This window comes from Ornithorhynchus anatinus, chromosome 3 (assembly GCF_004115215.2).
Source record: "Ornithorhynchus anatinus isolate Pmale09 chromosome 3, mOrnAna1.pri.v4, whole genome shotgun sequence".
NCBI lineage: Eukaryota > Metazoa > Chordata > Mammalia > Monotremata > Ornithorhynchidae > Ornithorhynchus > Ornithorhynchus anatinus.
Genome location: NC_041730.1, coordinates 120,399,351 through 120,412,819, shown reverse-complemented (window position 1 = coordinate 120,412,819; position 13,469 = coordinate 120,399,351). Strand labels below are relative to the sequence as shown.

The window sequence follows — 13,469 nt, the reverse complement described above, 5'->3', positions numbered from 1 at the left end:
ACAGGAACTCTTCATTTCCTGGAAATAAGTATATTCCAAGATACTCATTATATAAACAGGTGATAATCAATCCATCAGACAGTCAGTGATATTTATTGAGTGCTTACTATGTTCGGGGCACCGTACTAAGGACTTGGGAGAGTACAAAAGAATTAGCAGACATATTCCCTGCCCATATCGAGCTTACAGTCTAGAGGCGGTGACAGATATTCATATGAATAAATAAGTGATTTATAATGTATAATTTAAAGATATATACATAAATACTGTGGGGCTGAGAGTGGGGCAAATGTCAACTATCCTAAAGTCACAGATCCAAGTTCAGAGACACCAGGGAAAAGAAGGCTTTTTCAGGGAAGGTCTCTTGGAGGAGATGTGACCTCAGTAATCCTTTGAAGATAGACTGCCATTTCAGGTCTAATAGTAAATTTAACTCCTCTCAGGGTCTCACCTGGGGAGTTTCCAGTACTCTACCAGTCTCAACTACAGGAGGGAGAGTCAAGCAGAGGCATACCCATTCCATTCCTAGCTTGGCCAGTGGCTAGCAAGTGGCAGGCAACCTGCTACAAGTCAAAACTGACCCATGCTGGGCGGCAGTGGCATGGGAGAGAGTCGAGGGCAGAGACTCCAGTTTACTGCCCAGAAGAAAGCAATAGTAAACCACTTCCTTATTTTTACCAAGAAAACTCTACGGATACGCTCCTATTCATTCAATAGTATTTATTGAGCGCTTACTATGTGCAGAGCACTGTACTAAGCGCTTGGGATGAACAAGTCGGCAACAGATAGAGACAGTCCCTGCCATTTGACGGGCTTACAGTCTAATCGGGGGAGACGGACAGACAAGAACAACGGCAATAAACAGAGTCAAGGGGAAGAACATCTCGTAAAAACAATGGCAACTAAATAGAATCAAGGCGATGTACAATTCATTAACAAAATAAATAGGGTAACGAAAATATATACAGTTGAGCGGACGAGTACAGTGCTGTGGGGATGGGAAAGGAGAGGTGGAGGAGCAGAGGGAAAAGGGGAAAATGAGGGTTTAGCTGCGGAGAGGTGAAGGGGGGATGGCAGAGGGAGTAGAGGGAGAAGAGGAGCTCAGTCTGGGAAGGCCTCTTGGAGGAGGTGAGTTTTAAGTAGGGTTTTGAAGAGGGAAAGAGAATCAGTTTGGCGGAGGTGAGGAGGGAGGGCGTTCCAGGACCGCGGGAGGATGTGACCCAGGGGTCGACGGCGGGATAGGCGAGACCGAGGGACGGTGAGGAGGTGGGCGGCGGAGGAGCGGAGCGTGCGGGGTGGGCGGTAGAAAGAGAGAAGGGAGGAGAGGTAGGAAGGGGCAAGGTGATGGAGAGCCTTGAAGCCTAGAGTGAGGAGTTTTTGTTCGGAGCGGAGGTCGATAGGCAACCACTGAAGTTGTTTAAGAAGAGGAGTGACATGCCCAGATCGTTTCTGCAGGAAGATGAGCCGGGCAGCGGAGTGAAGAATAGACCGGAGCGGGGCGAGAGAGGAGGAAGGGAGGTCAGAGAGAAGGCTGACACAGTAGTCTAGCCGGGATATAACGAGAGCCCGTAACAGTAAGGTAGCTGTTTGGGTGGAGAGGAAAGGGCGGATCTTGGCGATATTGTAGAGGTGAAACCGGCAGGTCTCGGTAACGGATAGGATGTGTGGGGTGAACGAGAGAGACGAGTCAAGGATGACACCGAGATTGCGGGCCTGAGAGACGGGAAGGATGGTCGTGCCATCAACGGTGATAGAGAAGTCTGGGAGAGGACCGGGTTTGGGAGGGAAGATGAGGAGCTCAGTCTTGCTCACGTTGAGTTTTAGGTGGCGGGCCGACATCCAGGTGGAGACGTCCCGGAGGCAGGAGGAGATGCGAGCCTGAAGGGAGGGGGAGAGGACAGGGGCGGAGATGTAGATCTGCGTGTCATCTGCGTAGAGATGGTAGTCAAAGCCGTGAGAGCGAATGAGTTCACCGAGGGACTGAGTGTCAATGGAGAACAGAAGAGGGCCAAGAACTGACCCTTGAGGAACTCCAACAGTTAAAGGATGGGAGGGGGAGGAGACTCCAGTGAAGGAGACCGAGAATGACCGGCCAGAGAGATAAGAGGAGAACCAGGAGAGGACAGAGTCCGTGAAGCCAAGGTGAGATAAGGTATGGAGGAGGAGGGGATGGTCGACAGTGTCAAAGGCAGCAAAGAGGTCAAGGAGGATTAGAATGGAGTAGGAGCCATTGGATTTGGCAAGAAGGAGGTCACGGGTGACCTTAGAGAGAGCAGTCTCGGTAGAGTGGAGGGGACGGAAGCCAGATTGGAGGGGGTCTAGGAGAGAATGGGAGTTAAGGAATTCTAAGCATCGATTGTAGACGACTCGTTCTAGGATTTTGGAAAGGAAGGGTAGTAGGGAGATAGGACGATAACTGGAGGGGGAAGTGGGGTCAAGAGCGGGTTTTTTTAGGATGGGGGAGACGTGGGCATGTTTGAAGGCAGAGGGGAAGGAGCCCTTGGAGATTGAGTGGTTAAAAATAGAAGTTAAGGAAGGTAGGAGGGCAGGGAATGATTGCAGATGGAGAGCGGGGCGTTCTGGGAGAGATGCTCCTGTGGTGTCACTATGGGTTGGAAATGGCTCGACGGCATAAGACAAGAAAATTTAAATAGAGGTAATACCTCTCATTATTGGGATTTGGGCAAAATTTGACCCACAGAAGCGCAACACAAAGCTAAAAACTGTGATGGAGTTTTGTTACCTGGGTAACATCTTGTCTGTTGTGTGACCTTGGGCGAGTCATTTTACTTCTCTGTGCCTCAGTTACCTCATCTGTAAAATGGGGATTGAGTCTGTGAGCCCCACGTGGGACAGGGATTGTTTCCACCCCAACCAGCTTGTATTCACCCTGGTGTTTAGTACAATGGTGTGGTGAGCCCACAACTAGCTGCCTTATTAATGACTGTTTATGATCCCGTGAACAAAAACAACAAGGGAGAGACTTTGTGAAGCGACTGATGGGCTTTACCTGACACAGGTGACTGCTGGCCTGTGGGGGTGGAACATGAGGGAGGCGTGGCTTTCTCTCCCTCTTCTACCCAGGAACAGGCCTGGATCAGTCAATAACTGCTACCTAAAGCTCAAGTTGCGATGCCAAAAGCAGATTAAAGGCGGTCATTTTGAATCGCGAGGGGGCACCTGGAGGCACGCAAAGGGTAGTAGGACTTGGAAATGGCACGCAGGAGGAGCAAAGGCATGCAGAGAAGCAGAAAGAAGCACTTTAAGGCAGCAGCACTTGGAAGCAGAAAGAAGAAGCTTTGGCAAAATGGGCTCATTTGACCACAGAATGGTACTGGACCCTTCGTGGAGTAGAGTGAGTGTGTGTGTATGTATCACTCCCTTGCACTTTGGTAAAACTAAGTAAAAAAACTTTACACATTAACCTTGGTAATCAGAGGTGTGGTTTGACTTCTACTACGTGTCACTGAGGCTCCCCCGGTCCAGGAAGGTCCTGGTTGGTACGAACTGGGGCCTTGTGACACCTGGCACATAGTAAGCACTTAGCAAATATCATAATTATTATTATTATTGTTATTAACTTCGTGAGCTATGAAGCAATGATAGACAAGGAAGTTAAAAAAATCAAGAAGGCCAGCACATTGTTGGGAGATTGTTAATCAGAGAATTGTTCTCAAGACAAAATGAAAAGTTTAACAAAGCCTTAGTGTTGTCCAAACCTCTCTATGGTGTGAGACTTAGACTTCACACAGACTCTAAATCTGGGTTCTTGAGCAGATCCATCAGTGTCACCTGTAGATCACACTCATCAAATGACAAGATCAGAAACAATGAAGGTCTGGAATGCAGTTGACTGCCTAACACTGAAGCTATACTCACTTTAACACAGCTATGTTGGGTGGGGACACCTGAGAGGAATGTGTAATATCTCTATATAGAGCACTGAAATTGAGAAACAAATCAAGGAGGGCAGAGGAAACGTTTCAAGGACATAGGATCAATAATATTTATTGAGCACTTACTGTGTGTAGAGCACTGTACTAGGTGCTTGGGAGAGTACATTATAGTCATCTGCACTCACTGCTTTGAATTCCTCAACTCCAACTCTCTCCTGGACCCCCTCCGATCTGGCTTCCGTCCCTTCCATTCCACCAAAACTGCCCTCTCAAAGGTCACCACTGACCTCCTTCTTGCCAAATCCAATGGCTCCTACTCTATTCTAATCCTTGTCAACCTCTCAGCTGCCTTTGACACTGTCGACCATCCCCTTTTCCTCAACACATTATGCAACTTTGGCTTCACAGACTCCGTCCTCTCCCGGTTGTCCTCATCTCTCTGGCCGTTCATTCTTGGTCTCCTTTGCGGGCTCCTCTTCCCCCTCCCATCCCCTAACTGTAGGGGTTCCTCAAGGGTCAGTTCTTGGTCCCCTTCTGTTCTCCATCTATACTCACTCCCTTGGTGAACTCATTCAACTACTTCAACTATCATCTCTACACAGATGCCACCCAAATCTGCATCTCCTCCCCTGTTCTCTCTCCCTCTCTCTAGAATTGTATCTCCTCCTGCCTTCAGTATACTTCCACCTGGATGTCTGCCTGCCACCTAAAACTCAACATGTCCAAGACTGAGCTCCTTATCTTCCCTCCCAAACCCTGTCCTCTCCCTGACTTCCCCGTCACTGTGAACGACACTACCATCCTTCCAGTCTCACAGGCCTGCAACCTTGATGTCATCTTTGACTCTACTCATGGACCCCACACATCCAATCGATCACCAAAACCTGCCGGTCTCCCCTTCACAACATTGCCAAGATCCGCCCTTTCCTCTCCATCCAAACTGCTACCTTGCTCTCATTATATCCCGACTGGATTACTGCATCAGCCTCCTTTCTGATCTCCCATCCTTCTGTCTCTCCCCGCTTCAGTCTATACTTCACTCTGTTGCCTGGATTACCTTTCTACAGAAACACTCTGGGAATGTCACTCCCCCTCCTCAAAAATCTCCAGCAGTTGTCTATAAACCTTTGCATGAAGCAAAAACTCCTCATCTTGGCTTCAAGGCTCTCCATTACCTTGCCCCCTCCTACCTCACCTCCCTTCTCTCCTTCTACAGCCCAGCCCACACACTCGCTCCTCTGCCGCTAATCTCCTCATTGTGCCTCGTTCTCACCTGGCCTGCCGTTGACCCCTGGCCCATATCCTACCTCTGGCCTGGAATACCCTCCCTCCTCACATCCGCCAAACTAGCTCTCTTTCCCACTTCAAAGGCCTACTGAGAGCTCATCTCCTCCAGGAGGCCTTCCCCCACAGACCCCCCCCTTTTTCCTCTGCTACTCCTCCACTCCCTATTGCCCCATCGCCCCATCTACCTCCCTCTGCTCTACCCCCTTCCCACAGCACTTGTGTGTATTTGTACATATTTATTACTCTATTTTATTAACGATGTGTATATATCTATAATTCTATTTATCTATTTTGATGACACTGATGCCTGTTTACTTGTTTTGTTTTGTTGTCTGTCTCCCCCTTCTAGATGTGAGCCCATTATTGGGTAGGGATTTTTTCTATCTGTTGCCTAATTGTACTTTCCAAGCACTTAGTACGTGCTCTGCACACAGTAAGTGCTCAATAAATATGACTGAATGAATGAATGAATTTAACTTCCTCTATGCCTCAGTTATTTCATCTGTAAAATGGGGATTGAGACTATGAGCCCCAGGGGGGACAGGGATTGTATCCAAACTGATTAGTTTGTATCTATCCCAGCCCTTAATACAGTGCCTGGCACATAGTAAGTGCTCAACAAATACTGTTAAAAAGAAGAAAGCTTTGAAGGCAGAGAGAGTGGGAGAATAATGGCTTTGAGGATATAAAGGGGGAGGGAATTTCAGGCCAGAGGCAGGATGTGGGCAAGGGGTCAGTGGAGAGATAGATGAGATTGAGGTTCACAGACTAGGATGACATTAGAGTAGTGAAGTGAGTGGGCTGAATTATAGGAGGAAATCAGGGAGGCAAGGTAGGACGCTTCTCAGGGTCACACCTGGAGAGTTTCCAATACTCTACCAGTCTTGACTACAGTAGGGACAGTCAAGCAGAGGCATACCCATTCCATTCCTAGCTTGGTCAGTGGTTAGCGAGTGGAAGGGAATCTGCTATAAGTCCAAACTCACCTGTGCTGGGCAGCAGCGGCATGGGACAGAGTCAAGGGCAGAGACTCATTTACTGTGGCAGGAGGCAATGGTTAACCACTTTCATATCTTTAGCAAGAAAACTTTATAGATCCACTACCAGAATGATTGCAGATGGAAATGGGGCATTCTGGGAGAGATGTGACCATGGCATCGCTATGGGTCAGACACAACTCAACAGCATAAGGCAACAATAAGGTAGGAAGGGACAAGGTAATTGAATCCTGTAAAGTCAATGGTAAGGAGTTTCCGTTTGATGTGTAGGTGGATGGGCAACTACTAGAGGTTCTGGAGGAGTGGGGAAATATGGACTGGCTTAGTCACAAGAACCCGGGCTTGGGAGTCAGAGGATATGGGTTCTAATCCCTGTTCCTCCACTTGTCTGCTGTGAGACCTGGGGCAAGTCACTTCACTTCTCGGTGCCTCAGTTACTTCATCTGTAAAATGGCGATTAAGACTGTGAGCCCCTCCTGGGACAACCTGATTACCTTGTATTCATTCATTCAATAGTATTTATTGAGCACTTACTTTGTGCAGAGCACTGTACTAAGCGCTTGGAATGAACAATTTGGCAACAGATAGAGACAATCCCTGCCGATCGACGGGCTCACAGTCTAATCGCGGGAGACAGACAAAAACAATAGCAATAAATAGAATCAAGGGGATGTACATCTCATTGACAAAATAAATAGGGTAATAAAAATATATACAAATGAGCAAATGAGCACAGTGCTGTGGGGAGGAGAGGATGGAGGAGCAGAGGGAAAGGGGGCTTAGCTGAGGGGAGGTGAAGGGGGGGCAGAAAGGCAGCAGAGGGAGCAGAGGGAAAAGGGGAAGCTCAGTCTGGGAAGGCCTCTTGGAGGAGGTGAGCTCTCAGTAGGGCTTTGAAGAGGGAAAGAGAGTTAGTTTGGCGGAGGTGAGGAGGGAGGGCATTCCAGGACAGCGGGAGGACGTGGCCCAGGGGTCGACGGCGGGATAGGCGAGAACGGGGGATAGTGAGGAGGTGGGCGGCAGAGGAGCGGAGTGTAGGGGTGGGCAGTAGAAAGACAGAAGGGAGGAAAGGTAGGAGGGGGCAAGGTGATGGAGAGCCTCGAAGCCTAGAGTGAGAAGTTTTTCTTTCGTGAGGAGATCGATAGGCAACCACTGGAAGTTTTTAAGAAGGGGAGTGACATGCCCAGAGCATTTCTGCAGGAAGATGAGCTGGGCAGCAGAATGAAGAATAGACCTGAGTGGGGAGAGACAGGAGGAAGGGAGATCAGAGAGAAGGATGACACAATAATCCAGCCAGGATATTATGAGAGCCTGTACAAGTAAGATAGCCATTTAGGTGAAGAGGAAAGGGCGGATCTTGGCGATATTATAAAGGTGAGACCAGCAGGCTTTGGTGATGGTTTGGATGTGTGGGGTGAATGAGAGAGCTGAGTCAAGGATGACACCAAGGTCGCGGGCCTGAGAGACGGGAAGGATGGTCGTACCATTCACAGTGATAGGGAAGTCAGGAAGCAGACAGGGCTTGGGAAGGAAGATAAGGAGCTCAGTTTTGGACATGTTGAGTTTTAGGTGGCAGACATCTAGGTGGAGCCGTTCTGGAGGCAGGAGGAGATACGAGCCTGAAGGGAGAGGGAGCGTATCTATCCTAGCGCTTAGAACAGTGCTTGGCACATAGTAAGCACTTCAGAAATACCATTGTTACTATATGGACTGAATGATTTCTTAGAAAAATGAATGAGGCAGCATAATAAAGTATGGACCGGAGTGGAAAGAGACAGAAGGCAGGGAGGTCAGCATGGAGGCTGATGTATTGGTCAAGGCGGGATAGGACTAGTACTTGGATCAACATGGTAGCAGTTTGGATGAAGAGGAAAGGGTGAATTTTAGCAATATTGTGAAGGTAGAACCAAGAAGATTTGGTGACAGATTGAATATGTGGGTTGAATGACAGAGATGAGTCAAGGATAAGGCCAAGGAGATAGGCTTGTGAGGCAGGAAGGATGGCGGTACTGTCTACAGTGATGGGAAAGTCAGGGTGAGGACAGGGTTTAGGAAGACAAGGAGTTTTGGACATGTTAACTTTGAGGTGACAGCAGGGCATTCAAATAGAGATGTCTTGAAGGCAAGAGGAAATGCAATACTGCAGAGAGAGAGAGAGATCAGGGCTGGAGATGTAGATTTGGGAATCCTCTCCATAGGGATGAGAGTTGAAACCATGGGAATGAATGAGTTCTCCAAGGGAGTGGATGTAGATGGAGAAAAGAGAACTGAGAACCCAGACGGAGCCTTGATTTCCACAGTTAGGATATAGGAGGCAGAGAAGGAGCCTGTGAAGGTGGCTGAGAATGAGCAGCCGGAGAGATAGGAGGAGAATGGGAGAGGACACTGTCAGTGAAGCCGTGGTTGGATCATGTGATCAGGAGAGGGGGGTTTTCTGTAGTGTCAAGGGCAGATGAGAGGTTGAGGAAGATTAGCATGGAGTGGAGGCCATTGGATTTTGTAAGAAAGAGGTCACTGGTGTCCTCTGAGAGGGAGTTTCAGAAAAACAGTCTCAGACAGTGCTGCATCCCACCAGAAACCTGGGAGTCATTCTGCTATGAAGAAAGGACTTGCTTTCATCGAGCAAAAGCTTCACAAGGAATAAGAGACAAGGAGGCAAATAAGAAAACAGCTCCAGATTCTGCAAATGTCAAACGTGAAAACGAAGCAAGATTTTTGGTGTATATAATGTGGTCAGGACCATGTGGCCCACATTAGCCTTTTCAGACACACATTCACTTGTGGGTGAATTTCACTGTCAGTGATGTGTTCTTCAGATATGAAGGACAACTATATGTAGATGCATATATGTGTGTGTATGGATGTGTAACTACATGTACAAATATAAATATAATCTAACGATATATGAATCATATATACACTCAAAATACACTCACAATCTGGAGTTGGCATTTAGGACAACTAGTTGGTAGCCTGCGGGGACTAAACTTGGGTCTCTCTTTAGCTCTGAGCCCCATGCTTCAGGGCACCTGACTATCCCTGAGACTGAGCCAACCTGGAGTTGCACATCAGCAAGATTAGCATCTGGCTTCACTCTGCCCCAGTGCTGCAGCCAAACTCAGCTGGTTCTAATAATAATAATAATGTTGGTATTTGTTAAGCGCTTACTATGTGCCGAGCACTGTTCTAAGGGCTGGGGTAGACACAGGGAAATCAGGATGTCCCACGTGGGGCTCACAGTTTTAATCCCCATTTTTTAGATGAGGTAACTGAGGCACAGAGAAGTGAAGTGACTCGCCCACAGTCACACAGCTGACAAGTGGCAGAGCTGGGATTCGAACTCATGAGCCCTGACTCCAAAGCCCGTGCTCTTTCCACCGAGCCACGCTGCTTCTCACATTTGGGTCTACAGCCACCCCTCCCTCACCTCAATCCAGGCCTGGGTTCATCCCCATTAAGTGTCACCCAACCCTCGGTCCTTGGCCTGACGCCAATCGGCAGCTCCTGCCTCTTCCCTGGTTCTGGCCCTACCTTTGATGCCCCATGCTGGTCTTCTCCTTGTCCAAGGTCTCGGGATCAATCATATTTATTGAGCATTTACTGGGTACAGAGTTCTGTATTAAGCACTTGGGAGAGTACAGTTTAACTGAGGTGGAAGACATGTCCTCTGCCCACAGTGAGCTTGGAGTCTAGAGAACCTGGCTTCTCTTCAAGGGTGGGGCAAGTTATGCCCCTCGTCCAAGGTCACAGAGCCCAAGAGGCATGATCGTTTCAGAGGCCCACAGAAGGTAGAGATGGCTATATATGTCTCTCAACAACTTTCCCACAAGTTGCTTTGCTACGACATATTTTGCATTATACCTGGTAGATAGCAAAGATTCAGTGAGGAATGTAATCTGTGAGAATTCAGGAATCAGAAAGGATGATGTAGATAGCAAAGATTCACCAAGGAATGTAATCTGTGAGAATTCAGGAATCAGAAAGGTTGACAATGATGATAATGGTCTTACACCACAAATGAGGGAGGATCCTCAGTACATTCACAAAAACTTCAAGCCTGAGAATCTGTTTGAAGGAATTGATTATAGTGCTAGTGGTTTGTATACCCCTAATACTTACACTTTCTTATCCCTCTCAGTCATGTTCTCACTGGGGCAGTGGGTACGTCAAGCTAAGAGACAAACAGGGTTGCAAACAATTTTACACACAAAGTGACCACAGCAAAATGTTGCCACTGAGCTGTAGCAACACAGACTAGCAGACTGTTGCCAGAGAAGTTGCTTTGGTAACCACTGTGGTCTTCTTTGGTGGCTCTTTGGTCAGCAACTTGCACCACTGATGACACAGTCTCGGTGGGCATTCCCCTACTTCACCCATAATAGTGGTGAGGTGTGGGTTAGACTTTGGTGGGAATTCAGAGAGCACTGCATTCCTCACCACCTAGAAATATTGTAAATGAGGATATTCTAGAATGTGTGGACAGCCGATTGGGAACAGAATAGTAACAGAGCAATAATATAAAAGCCTATCAAAATGCCAGGGGTGAAGTCATTAATGATGAATGAATTAATTCATTCAATCGTATTTATTGAGCATTTACTGTGTGCAAAGCACCGTACTAAGTGCTTGGGAGAATACAATACAACAACAAACAGACACATTCCCTGCCCACCATGATGAATGTTGGTGTCAAGGAGATCTTGGACGTATAAGGGTGCTTGCAAAGAGTACCTCTTGGGAGAAGGTTGCAGTGTGGAACAGCACTGTGAAAACCAAGATCACTGTCCTGAGAGAGACAGGGATCACCCTGTCACTGCCTATTACCATCTACTCAGGGATAAAGATGGTCACTAAATCATTCACTAAAGCCTTAATTTTGCACTGTGGTGCCTCTTGCAAGACTTCTGAGTGGTTTTTTAATGGTATTTGTTAAGCTCTTAGTGTCAAACACTATTCTAAGTGCTGGGGCAGATAGAAGTGAATTAGGTTGGACACAGTCTCTGTCCCAGATGAGGCTGACAGTCTAAGGATTGGGAAGAACAGGAAAATTGAGGCCCAGAGAAGATAAGTGACTTGCCCAAGTTCACACAGCAAGCATTTGGCAGAGGCAGAATTAGAACCCAGGTCCTCGACTCCCAGGTCTGTGTTCCTTCCACCTGGCCACACTGCTTCCATAAGAGCACTATACTGAGCTCTTGGGAGAGGACAGTGCAATAGAGTGGGTAGACATGATCTACACACTGAATAAAAGCTCAACCTTCTGGGATGGGTGGGGGATAGATGCTGGTAGGCATGGGTGTCACTGAGAAGAGCTATGACAGTTTGTGGCACAGACCTTCACTGTCAACATCAACATCCCCATCCCCACTGGCACTCATCTTGGAGCTGGGAAAAAGAGGGAGGGGCTACAGGTCATTGAGAACAGTGCCAAGACTGAACAGTGCTCAACACATAGTAAGCGCTTAACAAATGCCACCATTATTATTATTTATAGCAAAACAATGCCTAAATTTTCCTCTTGGAATGGGAATCAAGAGGCAGGACAGAGGCTAAAATCAACGCCTCCTTTATACCAGGCTGTGGGAGCAGTGTGGCCTAGTGGAAAGATCACAGGCCTGGGAGTCTCTCAAGCACAGTACACTGCACACAATAAGTGCTCAAAAAATACCACTGATTGAATCAGAAGCCCTAAATTCTAATCCCAAATCTGCCTCTTTTTTATGGTATTCATTAAGTGCTTACTATGTCCCAGGCACCGTACTACGACTTGGAGTAGATACAAGCTAATCAGGTTGGACATGGTCCATGTCCCACATGGGGCTCACCCTTTTAATCCCCATCTCACAGATCAGGTAACTGAGGCACAGGGAAGTTAAGTAATTTGCCCAACGTCACAAATCAGACAAGCAACAGAGCCAGGATTAGAACCAACCTGGATTAGAATCCAGGTCCTTCTGACTCCCAGGTCCATGCTCTATCCACTAGGCCTTGCTGTTATCACTTGGCAAGTAACTTAGCTGCTCTGTGCCTAAGTTTCCTCATCTGTAAAATCAGTAGTATTTATCAATTGCTTATTCTGTACAGAGCACTGAACTAAGTGCTTGGAAGAGTACAGTAGAGTTAGGAGCCTTAGCCTTGAGATTCAATACCTATTCCACCTCCTAAAACAATGAGTCCCTTTGTGGGACAGGGACTGAGTCTGACTTATTATGTATCCACCCCAGTGATTAATCAATACCTGTTCCCCTTCCTTAAGACATTGATTTCCTTGTGGGACAAGGACTGTGTCCGACCTGATAATTTTGTATCTATTCCAGTGCTTTGTGTGTGTGTAACAAATATTATTCTTACTGTTGTTGTTTATTGTTACCATCTTTTGTGGAGGAATGAGGCCAGGACTTACTGAGGATGCTTCCTACCAAGGAATGAACAAGTTGAGCAGCTCAAACAAATATTTATCTAGTTTGGTTCCAGCTAGGGAATGCTAGGGACTCCTTTTCAGTCTAAAAATGTTTTTGTTTTTTTTCCTGTAAGGCCCCCAAATATAGTGAAGACTCAGGAACATCATGGTGCTACAGGGAAAGCTCCCATGATCACCCACCCAGTTGGATGGCGAACAGAAAACTTACTGCAGCAGCAGAAGCAGGAACTTCTTTGAAAGGAATTGATTATTTCTTGGTTTCTTCCACATTTCCTGTCATACCTGTCCCCAAATGAAAGACTTAGAGCTGAGCTGGGTGTGGTGTGTTCAGGTAAATAACTCACCAAGCCCCAGGGAGTTTCTGTTCACTCTAACAAAACAGGGCACACTTTCTCCCCTCCAGGCATGTAGTGTGCTACTGCAGAGCTAATCTTCACCCCCAGCTTCTATACCTCATCTGCTCCATCCCCCCTCTAGTCCTGGGATTCCTGCAGGGGGAGGAGGTGAGGAAAGAGTCTTTTGGGATGCTCAGAGTATCTGTCCAAGTTACTATGACCCAGTTTCTCTTCCTTCCCTGGTCTGGGGATTCCAGCCCTCTTAACTGAGGCATTTGGGAGTTTTTTTTCCTTATGGTAGAAGTTCTGATCCTCCTTGACCTCTCTGCTGCCTTTGACACTGTCGACCATCCCCTCCTCCTCCATACCTTATCTCACCTTGGCTTCACGGACTCTGTCCTCTCCTGGTTCTCCTCTTACCTCTCTGGCCGATCATTCTCGGTCTCCTACGCTGGAGCCTCCTCCCCCTCCCATCCTTTAACTGTTGGAGTTCCTCAAGGGTCAGTTCTTGGCCCTCTTCTGTTCTCCATTTACA

General features: G+C 47.4%; 2 non-coding genes across 2 annotated transcripts; both read left to right on the top strand.

The window, feature by feature from the left end:
• The first annotated feature begins 433 nt into the window (after positions 1-433).
• On the top strand, positions 434-571 carry LOC114810481. The gene has a single exon (XR_003758180.1). It is a non-coding gene; the product is annotated as a small nucleolar RNA SNORA7 (small nucleolar RNA).
• A 5,450-nt stretch (positions 572-6,021) lies between these two features.
• On the top strand, positions 6,022-6,159 carry LOC114810800. Its single transcript, XR_003758492.1, has one exon. It is a non-coding gene; the product is annotated as a small nucleolar RNA SNORA7 (small nucleolar RNA).
• The last annotated feature ends 7,310 nt before the right edge of the window (positions 6,160-13,469 follow it).